Genomic DNA, 20,958 nt, shown 5'->3' with positions numbered 1-20,958 from the left:
TCAGCATAAGACTGAAACCCCAAGAACATCGATTTAGGAGTAAAGTCCCTTGGGACACAGCAGGGATTACTTCTGAACAGTGCTTTTTTCTGGGGGGACGCATACCCATAAACGTTTTGTGAATCGAAGTTTGGCCTCATTGAGGGGAAATATTTCAATATGAGTAGGAAAATGAGTACTCCTAAACATTTTTTTTAGGCAAAAAAGCACTGCTTTTGAGTAAACACACATAAGACTGGGCTGCATTTCTGCTTTTAAGTTTTGAACTAGGGTTTCCAACGTGGCACCTGTGGGCACCAAGCAAAGTCTTTCACCTGGGCACATGCCCCAGACTTCATGCTTTCGTTCTTCTTTTTAAGCGAGTCTCCAGGCCTCCTAGAAATAATGTTATGGAGCAAAATGTTCAGCAGCAGGATCAGTGTACAGTATGTCTAAAATCAGTACTGTTTGTATGGATGTAGCCAGGATTCTTGTTGCGGGGGGAGAACCTTTGTTAGTGGGGACAGAACCGATGTGATTGGTCAGTTAGTGAAGTATTCCTTTTCTTTTACTTGATCCGGGGCTACACCCATGGCTGTGTATCTCCACAATCGGGACAGGTAGGACGTCCCATGGCATGCATAAAGTTGTGGTGGGTGGCTGTGTCTCTAATTTTGCATGTCGCCACACTCCCTGTGGCAACCATTTCGGGTTATGCTCCACCATCACTTCCCCCTCCCCAATTGCAATAGTAGCTATTTTGTGACTGGTGGCCTCCAACATTAGTAATGGGCCCACTGGTCCAAAAGGAAGGCAACCCCTGGTTTAGAATGACCGTCACAAATGTTTATGTGACCAGATCACAAGCCTTTCCCCCCGGCCCCATTTACTGGCTCAGCCTGTGTATTAATATAATCTCAAACCCCAAATGTACGTTCAGGTGAGACTGCTTGGTGTGAACAAGGAACAGCTAGTCTTTTCTGGTCTGAGGGCCACACTGACGACCAACCACTTTTCTGAAGGCCACATGCCAGTGGTGAAAGTGGTCAGTGTACACATGCATGGAGATACACCCACAGCACAAACACTCTTACATAAATTATCACACACAAAAGACAGGTGCTGATGCACTCACAACCAGCATTTCCAGCCCCCTCCCCACTGCCCAGCACTTTGGAGGGCTGTATCTGTGAAAAGTAAAATGCAAACTTTCTGATCTCAGCACTGTGGTGCTTAGCGCTAAGATCAGAGATAAAATAGCCCCCTGCCCTGCTCTTTATAGAGGCCCTTTCTAAAGATAATGCAGAAGGCTTCATCTCCCTATAAAGCTGTGCTGGGGTAAGAACATTTCCTGGTGTTAGGAATATAAAAGGAATTAAAAAGTGGTCAAGCAGTGAGTTTTTCCCCTCTCTAAAATATACGTGTTTGTGCAAAGCTGATTTTTCATACACACACACACACTTATATTTCACAATACTATAGATGAAGAGTGAGTTTAACAATCCTTTTTTCCAGGGAACTCTGGGAATTGTAGTTCTGCAAAGCAAAGCAGTTGCCTAAATGTAGCATTCTGTAGTTCCACAGTAGTGATAGGAAAGCTAATGGACTCAAACTCTCTGAAGGATACACAGAACATGGTTAACACCAAAACTGGTTAGAGAACACAGCACGGAAATGCTTCTGAAGAGGCCCCTGTCCGTTTATTTATCTTCTGTTCAACAGCCCAGTCCTTCTGGTCTAGACAAACACTCACCTGCCCCAGGTAGGTAGCATGGCCATGGGTGAGGAATGATGGGAACTGAAGCCCAGCAAGATCTGCAGGGCCAAACATTCCCCATTCCTGCTCTGGAAGAAGTATTCACCAAACAAAAGGGAACTCGTTTAACATCCACACATTGAGCTCTCTGACATCTGTCAATGATGCTCCATTTTTAGCCAACAATTCCCACAGAATGAGACCAATATCATAGAATCGTAGACTTGGGAGACCAAGAGTCATCTATTTCCTGCAACGCAAGAATATCTTCGGGGCTTGATGGTTAAAGATGTGATCCTGCTGAATGCAAAACGAGGATGACCCTTATCGTTAATTTGTCCTTATACTTTCAGCTACTGCCCTGTTGTGATATCTGTTTTCACTAGGCTTTTATAACGCTTTGTAAATAAACTTTTCAGCCACCTGGAATGTTTGTTGTAGAACAAACAAACAGGCAGGATAATAGTATATGTAGCAAATTAAAACAGGAACGTTGAAACCTCACCATTTTAGGACTATGCAAACTAGAACAATGGAGCTCCATAATATTGCTCTGAAATTCCAACACAATCTAAACTATCATAGGTATGATTTATTTGTTACAGGGATTTCTACCTCACCTTTCAAATAAGATCCCAGAGATCTTGTCAAGAAGTAGAAAATTGTTTTTAAAGCTGCTGTCCTATACCCACTTACCTGCAAGTAAGCCCCACTGAACTCAGTGGGACCTTTTGAGTAAAGATGTACAGAGTTGCACTGTTAAGGTATATCTTGAGTAGACCACAAAGTGCTTGGAAACAAGGGAGATCTGTAGTAGGAATTTTTGGGGGGGCGGAGGGGAATTCCCAAAGTTAAAACTATTATAATTCTGCTGTCTTTCATCAACTTTATTGGGGAATTTGTCTAGATTAGGAAGCTGCCTTACCCTGAACTGCAATATTGGTTATTCTAGCTCAGAACTGTCTACAATGACTGGCAGCAGATCCCCGGGGATTCAACCTGGGGACTCCTGCACGCAAGTAACTGCTCTACCACTTCGCTGTAATATTACAGCCGCAAGCTGGACAGATTCTCACTACTACACGCCACTAGGACCAGCTCTCCTAGTTTTATGAAAAGCAGGATTTCCAGGCAGTGTGATGGTTTTGCAAGCGGGAGGGTTTGTAGGCTGCATTAGGGAAGAGGGAGAGAAATAAAAACCTGGTCATTCCCTAAACTCAGTGAAACTCTAGTCCACCCACCCCAAACAAAGCCACTCAACTCAACAGTAATTTCCCATTAAATTCAAGAGCTACAAGCTCAGTCCTGGCCCGCTGCCAGCCAGTGCAGACAACACTGAGCTAGATGGACCTAAGTAAGTGTCTGGGGCAGCTTCCTATCCATGCCCAGGTTAAGTAGCGGGCGCCACTAATCACAATGGGATTTCCTGGCTCAGGGCTTGCGCTCTGCCCTGGCGCCGCAGCAGCCGATTGCTTCGGTGTTCAAACTGCCCTTAGGGGAACCCGGCCCGAGGGAGGCGCCCGGGAACCGAACGCGGGGCTCCCGGAGACGCCCGCAACGAGCGCTCTAACCTCTGCGCCACCCGCGGCAAAGCGCGGAACGCTGCGGTCTGGGGACACCTATGAAGGGGCGGGGAAGGCGCAGCCGCGCTCCGGTCGGGGGTTCCCACGGCAACACGCCGCCCCCCCGTCACTTATCACGAAGGGGAGGGGAGGGGAGAGAGGCTCGCCAAACGCACCCGAGGACTTTTGACCTCCTCGCGCCCACCGTCGCTTCTCCCCCCCCCCCCCCAGGTTGAAAAGCTCTCCTCAACCGCTCCGGTTCGCTTTATTCCCACCCCCCCACTCGCTTCCCCAACCCCCCTCCTCTCCCACCGCAGCGCCACTTTAAACCCGGCTTCCTTAGGGCCGCTCTTCCTCTCCGCAGGGCGCCCGTCGAGAACCGCACTGCCGCCGCCGCCGCCGTCGTCATCACCGCCGCCAATATGGCCGCTCTGAGGGAGCGAGCGGGCTCGGCTCCCAAAGCCTTAAGGCCCAACCTCTTCTCCCTCAGCTCCTTTCTGAGGCCGCGCCGCGCGGGGCTTCACGGGAGTTGTAGTGCCGCGAACGACCAGACGCGCCTGTAGCCCGGGGCGGAACCGCACCTCGGGACTACGTTTCCCAGGGACCCAAGGGACGCCTGCCCGGAGGGGCCAATGGGAAGGCTCTGCCTTTCCTTTTCCCCGCCCCCCTCCACCTCCGCCCCCTGCCGAGCCACAGAAGGATGATGTAATTGCAAAGCGGCTGAAGGGCGGGGCGGTCCTTCTGCGCTGCAATTCATTGTGCCAGACCCAGATCGGTGTGCAGCCTCCTCCTCCCTCCCCCTGCTGTTGCTGCTTCCAGCGACCAGAGCAGCAGCACCAGTGACTGAATCCCAAGCAAAAGGGGGCGGGAGTGGGTGGCTTGGTTGGTTGGGGAGGAAGCGGCGCACACACACGACCTTCTACAGTTTTCATCCCAAGGGAACTGCTTCGCAAGCTTTGCCCCGCTCATGTCTAATTAAGTGACTTGGTTTCCAACCTGGCCTCTTGGCTTATGTTCTTTGTAAAGGGCAGGGAGCAGCCGTCCCAAACCAGGTGAGTTGCGCGATGCTTTTTTAAAATTTTATTTAAAGCATGATTTTCCCTTCTTCATATCTATCAGCTTGCTAGTCTGTCTAAAATCCGGAACGTGTTGTGGATGTATGCATCGGCGGCGGCGTGGGGAAGGAGGGTTGGGGGGTGGAAACACGCTTTGTCTCCTGGTTTCTCTCCCCTCCCTGCTGTTTGGATGCAACATCGCCCAAAGCGAAGTGATAATGATAATGAGCCGCCCTCCTAACTCCGAAGATTATTGATGAGCCCCAGCAACAAAGCCTTGGAGTTGTCTGCAAACCCGGTGTTTCCCCATCCTCCTCCTCCTGTCTTTTTTTTTTTTCTTTTCTTTTTGGGAAAGGAAAGGTTACATGTGCGGAATCCCTACAGAGACGGGCTTGCTTGCTGAATGCTTATCAGTGTTTCTCTGCCTGCCTCTGTCCTCTTTCTTCCCCTTTCCAGATGTTGGGGTGTGAGTGTCTGGGACGCTTGAAGCACCTAATTGTGGCATTGACTGAACATAGCCGGGTGTGTTCGTGTTTTGGGGGGCTGCGGTGGAGAGTCTTTGGCACGTTGAACAATTACTGGGTGCGAAAGAGATGATTTAATGCAAGCTTCGAAGACTTGAGTCAGCTCCTTCCCCATCACTCTTTCTGCCTCCTATTTTTGCAAGATCAGTAGAGGATATAAATGTGTGTGTGTTTTTAAATGTCAGATATGTTTACTATTGGAAATGGCTCTCGTCTTTTTTTAAAAAAAATATGACATAAGCAATAGTCATAGGGGTAGGCGAGTGGTGTTTAAAATAGAGAAAAGATAATAGTCCTCCAGGAACCCCACGCCCTGGGTACATTTACTCAGAAGTAAGCTCCACTGAGTTTGGTTTGGCTTAGGCTGCAGTCCTAAGCACCCTTCGACTTAGTGGAATTTACTTCTGAGCAAAGTGCATAGGATCACACTGTAATTTCCTATAAGGGAGGGTGCAGTCCTACTCTCACTTGGAAGTTTATCCTGTTGAATAAAATGGGACTTGCTTCCACCAAGAGTATTTGAAAAGATTGGTCTATAAGACATACTTTTGCATGCATGTATGGTAAGGCTGAGATCCTAAGCGTGCTTACTAAGAAGTAAGTTTCATTCAGCTTGGTGGGACTTGTTTCTGAGGAAGCCTGCATCCTATCCCACTACATAGCCAATATGTTGCAATGAGTATTCCCACCTCCCCCAAAAACTCACCCCATTCCCCGCTCCCGTTTTTCCTTTTCTTTCTGATGGTTGCTAACAGGCTTGGAATCTCTCTCTCTCTCTCTCTCTGTGTGTGCGTGTTTTCAACTCTGTAAAAACTTTGGCCACACACTAACGACAAATTCCAAATGACCATATGCAAGCCATAAATTGTCAGGGAAGCGGCTGTACTGGTCCAGTTTTATTCTCTTGGCAACCAGAACCAGTCACTCACTGTTCTTAATGCTGCCAAGATGCTCAGAGAGATGGAAGGCCCTGGGAATGTCGGGAGAAATGCCTGATTGGCGAGGAGAAAAGCAAACATTGACACAGCAAGGACTTGGGCTGTTCTGCTCTTTCTCCTGGGATGACTGGCGTCTTAAAATAGTCCGAAAGATTCCTATTGGCCCTCTTCATTTTTTTCAGGAGCCATCCTCAGTTTTGCGAAGGTGGGTCTATGTAGCCTGAGCCTCTGAATGTCAACTTGGGAAGTGAGCATCACTGAGTTCAGCAAGTTTGCATAGCTTGCAGCTGTGTCTCAGACGCTTGGGCACCCTGATGAATAAAGTGCAGCCTTGTCAAAAGCCTTACAAGTTGCAATACTTGCGTTTCTGATAAGGCTGAATTTTAGTTGAAGGGTCATCGTCGCTCACTCCCCCACCCCCAAATATTAATTTTGCGGACTGTGTGGGAATTTGCAAAACTAAATGTGAGAGCTCTTTCTCTTCTTGTGGACTGAGAATCCAATGTGTGGGGAGGAGATTAGAAGAGGCAAGTCACCTTCCCCCCTCCCCCAACATGAAGTTGTGTGTGGGTAAGGGAGAATGAGTTAGGTCTGCTCAGCCCAGCAGCTTAGCGTATGGCAAATCAGTGTCTTAGTCCCAGCCCCACTGCATTATAGGGATTGTGAGGGTTTATTATTCTAACTTGCAAGAACTCCTGACTGCACATTCTGTGCTACCACTGGCAGAAATATGCTGCGCCGCAGGCGGATAAATGCTCCATGCACTGGGAAGGACCTTTAAAAACATTGCATTCCCTGCACATAGTGTTCCTTAGGGAAGGGCTTTTCTACAGCCTGCATGCAGGGTGAGTAGCACCTCTATCAGCCCCATCACCTGTTGTTACAGGGCAATCCGAAGAGGCTTATTTCCAAATAAACCTCCTTCGGATTGAGCCGTCAGTGCATTTGAGATGCGCTGGCTGCAATGGGATTCTGCAGAACTGGCTCCAGGTTTCAGGGAGCTCTTGGCATAGTGCCCTCTGCTGGAACGCCTCATGTGTCATTAGCTTCCCCCTCACCTGGAGTGCTTCCCTGGCAGGGGTGGGCAGCCATGGCAATTTGGGCTGCTGATTTTGAATTTCCCACAATGCTCCTGATGCAGCATCAGTCATAGGCAATGTGGGAAATTAAAATGGAAGCTCCCCACATCCAGCTGCCCAGCTGGGAGCAAAGGCGTCCTGCTGGGGCCCTCCGAGCTACCCAGGACGCTGCATCTTGACACTGGCTCTGGAGCCCTTATCCTAACTTGCGCTCTCACAATTTATTTGAGAGCAATCATAGGTGTTTTTTTTTGGGGGGGGGTTATATGTTGCCAGAGTATATGTTTCTTATGCAAACATATACTCTGGCAGTATAAAATCCACCCCCCCCCCAAAACCTATGATTGCTCCCAGATAAGGATAGCTCAGCATGAGACTTTTAATCTCAGGGTTGTGGGTTTGAGCCTTACGTTGGCTGAAAGATTCCTGCAGTGCAGGGGGTTGGACTAGATGACCCTCAGGGTCCCTTCCAGTTCTGCTGTACTGTGGTTCTATGGTTTAAGTGTATTCTGGACTGTGGTTGGAAGCAAGCTCATTGACAAGGACTTTCTATTCAGTGCCCCACCCCAATATCTACTGGGTTTACAATGCTTTTGGGGAGGATGTTATGGGATTTGGCTAAACAGTCAGGCAGTGGGGCTTGTGGCTTTTATTAAGAGACCCCTCCCCCCATCGCCTGTAATTAATGCAATTGATGAAAGCACTATGTGCAAGAACAGTGGGATCCCAAGTTAAATCCCACTGATTTCAGCAGCTTGTCCAAGTAAAAGCATACAGAGGTACGTGTGTGTGTGTGTGTGTGTGTGTGAGAGAGAGAGAGAGAGAGAGAGAGGGAGAGATAGTGTGAGTGTGATCTGTCTTAAGTGGTTTGTGGATTATAGGCCTGGCGTCATTGTGTTGGTTCCTGTACAGAGTTCCTTCCCTGGAAGGGAACGGCTCGAATTGAATCCATATGGCCAGCTAGCTGCCTCTCCTCTGCCGCTACTGCATAGATTTGTTCCTGCGCTTCCCTTGTGTAACTGACACTGTTTTGTCCTCTGGCAAACTTTCATTGGAATCGCATTGCCCTGCGTGACATGAGTTCGGGATGAACAATGAAACCCCCTGTTCCTTGAGATCAACGGGTTTGTAAACACTGACACAATGGCCACAAAAGCCGATATTGCAGCACATCCTATTTGATATCATTTTCTTTAATCTTGCGAGGGCAATTCCCTTCCCGAGGGATCGACATTCCTCAGCTCAACCGCCTTGCATTTATATTTTATCTGATCTCTTTTCCTTCCTTTCTTATTGTTGTCAAAGGAGAGCAACAATGCAGCCACAGCCCAGGTCCCTTCTGCTTGCCATAGATTTCTTTATTTCTTTTGTGCCTGGAATTGCTTCTTTTATTTTACCCTCCTCATCTTCTCCACCCCCCACCCCTTTTTCTTGGCAAGTTGGGGGTAAAGAAATATGCAGTTTCCTGCGCTGGCTATAAAAGCAGAGGTTTTTCTAGGAGCGATTTGCCTTGGCCCAGGAGGACGAGCTTTGAAAGTTCAGCCTGATAAGTTTGTGCTGGGGGCTTCCTTGGTGAACTGGTGATATGTGAGCTATGAGAAAACTATGCAAGGACTTTAGGGAAAAGGGCGTGTTGGAGTCTCCAATCCAAACATAGCGCTTTTGGAGCATATGTTGTTCATATAGTTGTTAAAGTCATTTGTGTTACTGTGGGCTTGTTCATTGTTGTTGCTGTTTTTATTTTTAAATGCCCTACTAACCATTGTTCCTAAGGTTTGGGATGGGTGGGGTAACAATGCCATTATCCAAAATACAAATTATAAACAATAACAACAACCCTTCATAGTTTCAGTTCTGTGCACACTTAATTGGGGCAAATCACTTTTGGCCCCACCAAGCTCAATGTGATTTACCCCAAGCATAAGCATGCAAACTTAATTTTAATAATGGTGTTGTCACCCACCCACTGTAGCACTTTCCTGAGCTTTGCAGTCTAGTTCATTGCCTGTTTCTTCCAAACAGCCATTGGACTGGACTGCAAAGTTAAGGAAAGCACTGTGTTGCTGTATGTATGGTGTATGCTGACCATTAGGTCCAGCCGTGGCCGACTCTGGGGTTGCAGCGCTCATCTTGCTTTATTGGCCAAGGGAGCCGGCGTTCCAGTTCCGGGTCATGTGGCCAGCATGACTAAGCCGCTTCTGGCGAAGCAGGGCAGCGCACGGAAACGCCGTTTACCTTCCCGCTGGAGCGGTACCTATTTATCTACTTGTGCTTTGAGGTGCTTTCGAACTGCTAGGTTGGCAGGAGCAGGGACCGAGCAATGGGAGCTCACCCCGTCACGGGGATTTGAACTGCCGACCTTCTGATCGGCAAGTCCTAGGCTCTGTGGTTTAACCCACAGCGCCACCCGCGTCCCGTGTGTTGCTGTAGGTAGTGCTTTATTCCAAGTGGAAAATCCACCCACTTAGATTCTGTAGAGAAGAGGAGCCCGTGCGGAAATAAGCTTTTGCAAGTGCAGCTGCTGTGGAGATACTTCTGGATGCTCATTTGGGCCCCATTGAATGGCACTTTGGGGTGTAGATGTGCTTCTCCATCTGGGCCTGCTGTTTATTGCAAGCTCATAGAGCTTGGTCAGAGACATGGGATTGCTGGTGATCTCCTTTATCTTAGGGCCGTCTCAGTGATTTCAAGTGAACAGCAGATTTGCAGAATGGACCCTTTCCAAGCTGCTTCAGAAGTCAATTGAGCTGACTCACTGGGATTCAAACCAGCATGCCCACCCTGACATCTCAAAGACCAGACTCAGATTGCCTGATTCAATTATTTGTGGAACAGCCTATTAGTCTTTTATTTTCTACCACTAAATAATTAGTATGGCAGTAATTGCTCTTTTTGGAGGGCCTTTAAAGCAGGCATAGGCAAACTCGGCCCTCCAGATGTTTTAGGACTACAACTCCCATCATCCCTGACCACTGTTCCTGTTAGCTAGGGCTTGATGGGAGTTGTAGTCCCAAAACATCTGGAGGGCCGAGTTTGCCTATGCTTGCTTTAAAGCATTTGAGCAAAATATAAAGGATGGGTGGGGTGGGGTGGGGTGAGAACCTTTGCACTTCCTAAAGGTAGAGAGAGCTATAACTACAGACCCTCCAAGAGTCCCTATTTCCCCAGGACAGTCCTGGATTTACAGAAGCTGTCCCAGTTTCTGATTTGATTCTGAAAGGTCCCACTTTTCCTTAGAACGTCCCTATTTTTGTCAAAGAAATATTGGAGGGTGTGGTGTTGGACAATCACCAAGCCAAGGAGATAAGTAATTATACATACAACCTTTAGAAGACATCTGTATAGGAAAGTTGTTTAATGTTTTATTTTGTTTTTATACATGTTGGAAGCCACCCAGATTGGCTGGGGCAACCCAGTCAGATGGGCGGGGTATGAATATTATTATTATTATTTATTATTATTAAATAGGACGTCCCTATGTTCATCAAAGAAATGTTGGAGGGTATATAACTATAGTCAGCAAAAAATACATGCAAGTCATAGAGCAAATATGTTTATAGTTTGCGTTTAAAAGATATCCCAGAAACTGAGTTGCCTAGGCATCTAAACTTGTTATTTTTCTTCTTCCCTGCACAGCACAAGCATATTGATTTTTGGTCTTGAGACTGGGGAATAAAAGGTTGTTTTTTAAAAAAATCAGTTCTTACCATCTTATGTGCAAAATAATATGGCTAGCCCTGATTAAAAAGCAGCCAAGAGATCCAGGACTGAATTCACTTTCAGTGAAACTAGAATGTTTGTGACATGGAACTGTTTGGCCAGCTAGGTTTAGACCAGGGAGGCCCTTTCCCATACAGCTGCCTGCTGGGTTGGTGGAACGTAGGTAGCAATCAGACCATTGGTCCATCTAGATTAGTATCGTCTACAGCACTAACTGTCGGACGCGGGTGGCGCTGTGGGTTAAACCACAGAGCCTAGGACTTGCTGATCAGAAGGTCGGCGGTTCGAACCCCCACGATGGAGTGAGCTCCCGTTGCTCGGTCCCAGTTCCTGCCAACCTAGCAGTTCGAAAGCACGTCAAAGTGCAAGTAGATAAATAGGTACTGCTCCGGCGGGAAGGTAAACAGCGTTCCCGTGTGCTGCTCTGGTTCGCCAGAGGCAGCTTAGTCCTGCTGGCCACATGACCTGGAAGCTGTACGCTGGCTCCCTCGGCCAATAAAGCGAGATGAGCACTGCAACCCCAGAGTCAGCCACGACTGGACCTAATGGTCAGGGGTCCCTTTACCTTTACAGCACTAACTGTCAGCAGATCTCCAGAGTTTCAGGCAGGGATCTCTTCCAGCTTGTTTCTGGAGATGCCGGGGACAGAATATGAGGCCTTTCTGCATCCAATGTAGATGTTCTACTGCTGAACTACATCTGTTCCCCATCAGTTCTAAGGCTTGCTTCATCTTCTAAGATGATTGTTGGGTGGGATGGAAGCTGTATGTTGATCTATATCATAGAATCATAGAGTTGGGACAGATCATCTAGTCCAACCCCCTGCAATGCAGTTGTCCCATACAGGGATTGAACTTGCGACCTTGGCGTTATCAGCACCACGCTCTTACCAACTGAGCTATCCAGGCTGATATAAGCCCCTGCACTTGAAGCCAGAGATTCTAGCCCTGTAGGCTTCTGTACCTGACTAACACATCAACTACTCACACTGTAAGCAAGTTAACAGACAAGCAGTTTGGAAATAAATGTGGGAATTAGCAGCACCCTGGAGGATTCTGTGGTGGCCTTTCTTGATGAATAAGGAGTCTTCTTTGTTGTGCTGCCTCCTTTTAGTGCGATGATTTAAATGGCGAAACGATCCCTTTGCAGTAACTGTACCTTGTTGACAATCCTATGTAATTTTAACTGAAACAGGGGTTGCGGACTGCCTGTTTTGTTCAAGTGGCATAACGGGAAAGTTAAGCTATATGTAAGGTCTAATTTTGTCACTCTCTGCCAGCACTGGGTTGTAGGCTTCAGCAGCAAGAACTAACACGAGCACCTGCTGGATTTTGGGGTGACGGGGCTGGCATTGGAGTGTTGGCCTGAGGTTCATGTAGAACATTCATGGTTTGGGGTCTATGCTGCAGTGTCCTGAAGTGAGCGGGAGGCAGCTGCATGGAGATGGTCAGCCAGACAGGCATGGCTTAAAATAGGCCATTGGCACAGGCAACACCGCAGCCGTGACCTGGGAGTATTTATGGCTCAGCTAGGTTAGGGAAGGCCGTAGGCTGTCTGGTGAGGACCTGAGCGGGATAGTCCCACCCCTATTTATTCACTTGTCTGAAAAAACGTTTGGTCTGCTTAATACTAGGAGGGAAAGACTCTAAGCAGTGTACAGTGGTACCTCAGGTTAAGTACTTAATTCGTTCCGGAGGTCCATACTTAACCTGAAACTGTTCTTAACCTGAAGCACCACTTTAGCTAATGGGGCCTCCTGCTGCCGCCGTGCCGTCGGAGCATGATTTCTGTTCTTATCCTGAAGCAAAGTTCTTAACCTGAAGCACTATTTTTGGGTTAGCGGAGTCTGTAACCTGAAGTGTATGTAACCTGAAGTGTATGTAACCTGAGGTACCACTGTACATATAAACTATAGAAATAGCATAAAATCATTAAAAACATCAGGAGAATATTGGAAACGCAGAGGCACAGAATCCAGGGGATCAGGGAAGTCTGAGCACAGTCATGTTTTCAAGAGGAGATAAGTAGTCTTCAAGAACTTGCTGTAAGGAATGCCAAAATGCAGTCCATACACAACCTGCTTCAAATCCTATTGCTAGTCATAAGGGCTGTATTGACCTCCAGGCCTGGGTAGTTTAAAATGTGTGCAATCTGTCCTTGATATACCTGCCTAAACATTTCACCCTCCAGAGGTTGTCGAGCTACAGTTCCCATCAGCCCTGGCAAGCATGGCCGATGGCTTGGGATGATGGGAGTCCAGCAACATCTGGCGGACCAAAGCTTCCTCACAGATGTCCTGAAAGGACCTGGGGCTTTAGAGGTCAGCACCAGCGTTGGCTGCAAGTTTGTTTCTGAAGATGCCAACAGTTTTGCTCCTACGCGGCAGACACCGTTTGAGCTGATTGCACTTGGTGAACTGTGTTTAAAGGCACTTCCAAGTGAAGCACAATAATTGGATGTAGCAAGTTTGTGAGTCACTGATGGAATTTGCTTCAGATGGGAGAGAAATGGTGTGTTCGTGAGGGAGTGGGTGATGCGTATTGGGGGCATAGTTGTCAACTTTTCCCTTTTCTTGCGAGGAATCATATTCGGAATAAGGGAATTTCCCTTAAAAAATGGGAAACGTTGACAGCTATGATGGGGGGGGGGTTTGGTTGGGCAAAGGGTTAGGTGGGGCCAGCGAGCGGAGCCCTTAGTATGGGGCATGCGTGTAAAATCTTGGTGCAGTGGTTAGCCACTGCTTCTTTCAAGGGGCCTTTAAATATGATGAACTTTATGATTATGTAGTTGTGTTCAGTGCCTTGGGAAATCATCTGAAGCAGAGAACAAAGGACAAAGTACTTGCAGAGCGCCATATTTTTTGCATTAGCATAGGAAAGGGTGCCCTGAGTTCATTTTTTCCTCCCATCCTTCTCAACAGTTCATGAAATTTCATCCTGCAGTAAATAAGCAGTTCAGTTAGTGGCGCAACTGTGTTGACTTTAGTTTTATTTGTAGCAACGCCTGCAGTTCTAATAGCTGAGCTTTCTGCTTTAACACTTTCTTTAGACATCATTTCTCCCTAACAAGCTTGGCGTTATTCACCAACTGAGCTATCCCTGGTCATTCAAAATAGGAAGAGTCTTTCTGGTAGTTCTCCCATCCTGTGGGTCAGGGGTAGGGAACCTGCAACCCATGGGCCAAATCAGGCCCGTCAAGGTGTTTGGGATGGCGTGCCAGCCCCCTTGCAGTTGTGCCTCTTCCTTACCTTGCAAAGAGACCTCCTCTTCCTCTTGTGCACTGGCATCGCTAACAGATTGACATGCTCTGGAAACAGAAAGGGCAAGGATGGGTAAGCAAAAGGAAGAAGAGGAGATTTTGCAAGGTGAGAATGGAAGAGGTGGTTCTCTGAAATTTACACCCATTGGTTCCACTCCTACCCCCTGGAGCAACAATGCAAATCTGCCTCCTCTTCTATGTGGAATCCTTTTAGGTATTTGGAGGTAGCTATCTTGCCTCTCCTGAATCTTCTCTTCTCCCTGCTAAATGTACTCTTTCAGCTGTGCTTTGCAGGACTTGGTTTGCAGACCCCTTACCATTCTGATATCCCTCCTTTGAACACACTCCAGTTTGTCAATCTCCTCCTAAAAATGTGGCATCTAGAATGAGACACAGTACCCAGAGTGTCTCAGGAACTGTAGTTTGTGAAATGGCCTGTTTGGTGTCCTGACACCAGTGTTTGAAATTAGCCACGCACCAGGTGCATTTTGCACCCTGGCTATTGCCCACTTGCAGCCAAGTGAAGATGCCCGGGCACCAGGATGGAGCCTGACATCTCCACCATCTGGAGATGCATGCCTGGGGATCACTGGATCTTGATTGTTTTCACACACTAATACCACATACTGTAGAATTCTATCATATTTTACCTGCACAATCGGAACGAATTTCAGGAACCAAAAAGCCTTTTCCCTGTACATTCCGAGCAGGAGCAGTCACCATTATTAAAAAGAGGCTGGAATAGGCCAATATATATGTGGACTGTCCCTCTATCAAGTGACATTTCTTTTTTAAATTCCCAAAGTTCTTAACCTAGCTCATGGTTGTCATCTGAACTAGCCAACTGCTTTTAACTGATAATCACAGTCGGTCCACCATTGCAGTTAAGTCTGCAACAGGGAAATGCATGTACAGTATTGGGTCCTCCTGATGGCATTTGAGATTGAATTCATTTTCTTCTCCTTCCGCCATGCTGTTCCTGTGGCCTCCCTGCTGCTGCTTCTTTTTAAATAATCCTTTTAAAGAACCCAAACTTTTTGTGCTGCTTGCAGTCAGCAATTGCGACCACGCTTCAGCAGAGCAAATCTGTTGAGTAAGGCTGTGCTGTTTGTACATGGTTGCCCCCCGCTGTGCTTTTTCAAACAGAACAGGTGAGGGAGGTCACACTTTTAACAGTTGTGGTTCCTTGTCATGAATTGCTTGAGTGCCCTGTGAAACCGTTTTTTTGGCAGCAGAACCAGGAGGCCTAACTGCACCTCTGTTACATACAGCAGAGCTGCAGCTGGGCACCTTATCAAATGGAAGACCTGGTTTTGTTTACTTTTTGTTTTTGGCATATCTGCTATCTGTCAGTGAAAACTGGCTCCAAGTTATGGTACATGAACTTGCCTATTACTTACAGGCCAGGAAATAGCAGACATGCCCCCAGGGAGCCGTCTCGCACCCATCAGACCCAATCCACTTCCTAATGAACCAGCCATCTGATAAGTGTCCATCTAAATGGATGTCATTAAGAAACTTCCCTCTCCTGATAGAACCATTTGCCTTGAATCATTAACAACTCTTACCATCCCCATTGGCTGGGCCAGGAACAGCTTGTGATGTGGAAACCCCAGTTAAAAAGCAAAGGAAGCCAGATTGGCCCAAAAGAAAAATGACCATAGTATTGCAATACTTTGATCAGCTGAATATTCACAAAATTATGTGCAAGCTTTTGAGTTCTCCAGAACTCTTCGCATAGCTGTCAACTTTCAGATTTGAAAATAAGGGATCAGCAGCCTTGAAAATAATGGATCAGCAGCCTCACCTGTCCCGGGGACAGTCTACAGGAATATCTAACAATCCGGGATAGCAGCGGGGAAACGGCGCTGGAATAAGGGAATTTCCCACAAAAAAAGGGAAGGTTGACAGCTATGTCTTCATCAGGCTAGGCAGTAAACAAAGGGGGGAAAGCAGGGGAAGAGAAGTTTATTTGTGCTTGTATGCCTATCATGTGGGTCGTGGGGGGCGCTGTGGGTTAAACTACAGAGCCTAGGACTTGCTGATCAGAAGGTTGGCGGTTCGAATCCCCGTGACGGGGTGAGGTCCCGTTGCTCGGTCTCTGATCCTGCCACCTAGCAGTTCAAAAGCACGTCAAAGTGCAAGAGATAAATAGGTACTGCTCCGGCGGGAAGGTAAATGGCGTTTCCATGCGCTGCTCTGGTTCGCCAGAAGCGGCTTAGTCCTGCTGGCCACATGACCCGGAAGCTGTACCCCGGCTCCCTCAGCCAATAAACTGAGATGAGCGCCGCAACCCGAGAGTCGGTCATGACTGGACCTAATGGTCAGGGGTCCCTTTACCTTTACCTTTATGCCTATCATATTTACATGATGGCACAAGTGACTACCTGCCAGACTAGCTGGCATGTATCATATTTGCATGGCGCAATAAATGTCTATCCTCTCCCCTCTTGGTGAAGAGTTCTGGAGAACTCGAAAGCTTGCGCATGATTTAGTGACCTTTTAATTAGCCAAATAACGGTATTGCGCTGATATAAATGCTTAAACCTCAGTTGGTAATGCCTGAGGGCAGAGTCAGAAATCGGTCAACCTAAGAAGATGTTGTCCACCATGATCCAGGTTTAAATAAGCACATGATGATATAATGATTTTTAATATAAAAAAATCTAGTCATTTCTATAGAGCGTGTACAGCTACAATCAATGCAGAGCCACTGTAGAGCTAGATGGACCAGCGGTTTGAGACAGCTTTGTAGCCTCAAAATCGGAAGAAGTCTGGCTGCCAATTAGCTACCAGGGTAAGTTTAGGGTGCTGGTTTTGGCATAAAAAGCCCTATGTTTGGGACCAGGATACCTGAAAGACCATCTCATACATCCCATTGATCACGGCACCCTGCAGGTGAGGGCTTCCCTCAGGTACCATCTTACCAAGAGGACCTTTCGTGTTGAGATACCTACCCTTTGAAATTCTGCTCCCCTTGAATATTAGCCAGGCGCCGTCTCTGTTGCTGTTTCGGTGCCCTACTAAAGACCTTCTTCTTCACCACAAGCCTTTTCGGTCAAGATTTATCCCAGTCTGCAGCTGCTTTGGAATTGTTTTTGGAGGTTTTAAACCAGGGGTCAGCAACCTTTTTCAGCCGTGGGCTGGTCCACCATCCCTCAGACCATGTGGTGGGCAAGACTATATTTTGGGGGAAAAATAATGAACGAATTCTTATGCCCCACAAATAACCCAGAGATGCATTTTAAATAAAAGGACACATTCTACTCATGTAAAAACACGCTGATTCCCGCACCGTCCGTGGGTCGGATTGAGAAGGCGATTGGGCCGCATCCGGCCCACGGGCCTTAGGTTGCCTAGCCCTGTTTTAAACGGTTTTTAATAATTGAATTTATACCGTGCCCTTCCTCCCAGAGGAGTCCAGGGCAGCGTTTGTGTGTTTGCCTTCCTGGACCGCTTTTCAGGAGGGAATGTGGGGAATATAAAATAAGTTAAGTAGGTAGTTTTTGCCTGGCAAGGGTTTGAAGGAACAGAAGCAACCGGGGTGTGTGTGTGTGTGTGTGAAAGAATTGGGATTCCACATGTGTCTCATCCTGCCTATTTCTTCTCTCCCCCTAAACCCATCCTGCCAATGGAAGTTGACAGCTCTCAATTTTGATGCGCGAGGCAGCCAGCTGGGAGAGGCCTGGCGTGCGCAGGGCTGCCTGGTTCTGGCGGGGGCCGGAGTAGCAGCTCTCTGGCCGGATCTTTGATTCTCTGTTCTCTGGGGTTGCAATTTAGCTGCTGCAGGAGCCGTCACGTGGTCCCGCTCCGTGTGGAATATATCCGTGGGCCGGTCTCCTGCCCCTTGAGCGGCAGGCGAAAGATGGGGAGCGGAGAGTGATTGTGTTTCCAGCACAAAGAGGGAAATCAAGAAATGGGCCGAGGAGCAGGGAGGACGTGGGAGAAAAGCTAACAAGCAGCAAGCTGCACCCAGCTCCAGGGTTTTGTTTTGTGGGGTGGGGGTGGCGGGCTGTATTTATTTAAGAAATTTATATGCTTCCCATTGTTCCAGAGGCCGCAAAAGGCAGTTTGCAGTATGGTGATTTAGTAAAACATGAGCTGCTTTGGGAGCAGAGGCAGGATGTAAATTCTGCTAATAATGGGAATGATAAACACTGCACGTTCATAGGGTTGTGTTAAACGTAAATTCAGCTCAAAGTAGACCCACTGAAATAAAAGGATGTGAATTCATCCTGCTGACTCATTTCGACAGCTATCCTGTGACTGGAGACGGCTCTCCATAACTCAAATAAAATCCAAACATTTAAAACACTTTTCATAAATACAGTTTGTAATAACGCACAACACATAATAAGCACTTTTGGCAAGGTGTTGTTGGGGAACCTTTGTCCCCTGATTTTCTACTGTCAAGGTTGTTACTAGTATATTTATATCCTGCTTTTCCCCCGATGGAGACTCGACGGGGCTTTAGCTGGGGCGGGTGCAGGTTCTGTGGGACGTGTCTTTTATTTGTATAGATATGGTTCTTAGGTTTTATTTTTCGTCTGTATTGCGGTTGGCATTAGTGTTGACAGTTGTGTTTGTAAAGTCACTTTAGGTCACTTTGTTGTGAGCGGTACCTCCGAAGGGGGGGGGCAACAAATTCTGAAAAGAAATATTCTTCCTTATGTGCTGCATAGCATAACTCTGGTTTCTAGTAGAAGGAATAGGATCTTGCAGCCTGGTGTGTGGGTTTATTTTTATTTTTTTAAAAAGAAAAATTGGTTTTCCATTCACATGCTTCTAGCACTGTGGGTTCTTGTAAGCCTCTTCTGATTATTCAGCAGTATTGTCCCATTACGGCTTTGAAACCTCATTTCAGCACAATCTTTTCAGCCTCGGGGTTTTCACATGCCATGAAAGCACAAGACAGTTTATTACATGTTTCTGTGCATCTGGGGAAGGTCCCCCCCCCCTATTTTTTTCCTTTCCGGGACAGGCTGTAGCTATTGAATTTCAAGCAGTCCTGCATGAAGTCTAACTGATCCAGGAGAAAGAAGAGAAGTGTGTGTGTGTGTGTGTGTGTGTGTGTGTGTGTGTGTGCGCGCGCGCGCGTGTGCACGTGTGTGTAACTACTGTATTTAGGAAGAAGACGTTTAGAGCCTTGAGGATCACCTTTCAGCATGAAGCCAGATTTTATTCATTTATTGATGTCTTATCCCTCTCTGCCAGGCATGTATGGGGTGTTAGAGGAGGGGCAGTACCCCGGACGGGGGACACGTCATTCTCCTCCTGGGGTAGTTTGCCAGGTCCCCATGCTGCACACAGCTCTCTCTTGTGGCTCCTGGAAGCTGTCAGCATGTGACAGCCGCCATACCCCAGGAACAGCTTCTAAAAAAGGTAAAGGACCCCTGACAGTTAAGTCCAGTCGTGGACAACTCTGGGGTTGGGGCGCTCATCTCGCTTTACTGGCCGAGGGAGCCGGCGTTTGTCCACAGACAGTTTTTCCGGGTCATGTGGCCAGCATGACTAAGCCGCTTCTGGCGAAACCAGAGCAGCACACGGAAACGGCGTTTACCTTCCTGCCGGAGCGGTATCTATTTAACTACTTTCACTTTGACGTGCTTTCAAACTGCTAGGTTGGCAGGAGCAGGGACCGAACAACGGGAGCTTACGGGGATTCGAACCGCCGACCTTCCGACCGGCAAGCCCAAGGCTCAGTGGTTTAGACCCCAGCTAAACCAGGTGAGGGTAGCCGAAGGGTCTCAAACCCTTAGTGAGTTAGGGGCTTCCCTTGCTTGTGAAGACAGGCTCCAGTGGATGGAGCAGATGAGATCAGTAGTGGGTCCAATGGTCAATAAGACAGTTTCTGCAAACTGTGGCAAGAGAAAGTGATGGACTATGCGGAATTGGCGAAACTGACACACAAACTACGTGATAAGGACAACTGTGACTTCAAAGAAGAATAGGAACTTTTTACAAAGTATTTAAAGAAACAACAAAATGAACTGGACTCCTTGGCAGGTTTTGAATAAACATTCACAATTTTTTCTTTATTGGCACTATATAGATAGATAAATCAAGGATTTATACATTTTTGTAATATGCAGAGAACAATATGTGTTGAGAAATCAGAAAGAGGAGCTGAGGGAAGTCTGGGGTGGGGGGTGGGCATTTCTTTCTTTGGGGAGGGGGGAGGCAAAAAAGGAGGGGGAAGAGGAGGATGATATACTTTTTGATAAATTCTTATGTTGAAATTCCTTATAAAAATATTTTTTTTAAAAAAAGACAGTTTCTGCACATGCTGTAGAAGGAAGTGGGCAGATGCAGCTCGTCCCCTTGGCAAGGGAGCCCATTTTAGAGAAGGGAAACTCTGACCCTAAACCTCCACCGCCTTGCGGGATATCTTTGATAGAAGTAAAGGCCAAGGAGTAAACCCTACACAAATGCTGTGGAGTCCATAAATGCTGTGGAGTCCGACTCTTCGTGACCCCCTGGACCAGAGCACGGCAGGCACTTCTGTCTTCCACTGCCTCCCACAGTTTGGTCAAACTCATGCTGGTAGCTTCGAGAACACTGTCCAACCATCTCGTCCTCTGTCGTCCCCTTCTCCTTGTGCCCTCCATCTTTCCCAACATCAGGGTCTTTCCCAGGGAGTCTTCTCATGAGGTGACCAAAGTATTGGAGCCTCAGCTTCAGGATCTGTCCTTCCAGTGAGCACTCAGGGCTGATTTCCTTCAGAATGGAGAGGTTTGATCTTCTTGCAGTCCATGGGACTCTCAAGAGTCTCCTCCAGCACCATAAGGTCACTTGGGTGCTGCTAATACAGCAGTTTGACTTCACCCCCAGAGGCACACTCCGTTGTCTCGAGACCAACAGTCCCTCTCTGCCTCCTCTCGGGGCAGTGCTCCTGGGTCTCTTGAGGTCTAGCTTCAGGTTTCCAGAACCCCCTTGCTAAAGTGTCCACTACTGGGCTGCCTGGCCTTTGCCTCACCTGGTAGCAGCAGGCCTCTGTTTAAATTTCCTATTATGCCCTAAGCTCAGCTGATTTCAAACCGTGTGCCGTTGTGAAGTCAGGCCGTTGACAGGTGGCAGCCCTGTCTGC

The 20,958-nt window shown here is 47.6% G+C and overlaps 1 protein-coding gene and 1 non-coding gene across 2 annotated transcripts in view; one reads left to right on the top strand and one right to left on the bottom strand.

Annotated features, from left to right (window-relative positions):
- The first annotated feature begins 3,985 nt into the window (after window positions 1-3,985).
- Window positions 3,986-20,958, top strand: part of RAB30 (RAB30, member RAS oncogene family) — a 41,113-nt gene continuing 24,140 nt past the window's right edge. The window contains exon 1 of the mRNA XM_028725963.2: window positions 3,986-4,349. The gene's annotated coding sequence lies outside the window, so the exon portion shown is untranslated. The remainder of the gene's footprint in view (window positions 4,350-20,958) is intronic.
- TRNAI-GAU (transfer RNA isoleucine (anticodon GAU)) lies at window positions 11,448-11,521 on the bottom strand. Its single transcript has one exon. It is a non-coding gene; the product is annotated as a tRNA-Ile (tRNA).

The sequence above is a fragment of the Podarcis muralis genome, chromosome 4 (assembly GCF_964188315.1).
Source record: "Podarcis muralis chromosome 4, rPodMur119.hap1.1, whole genome shotgun sequence".
Lineage (NCBI taxonomy): Eukaryota > Metazoa > Chordata > Lepidosauria > Squamata > Lacertidae > Podarcis > Podarcis muralis.
Note: the sequence above shows the minus strand (reverse complement) of the source record. Positions and strands in the feature narration are given on the sequence as shown.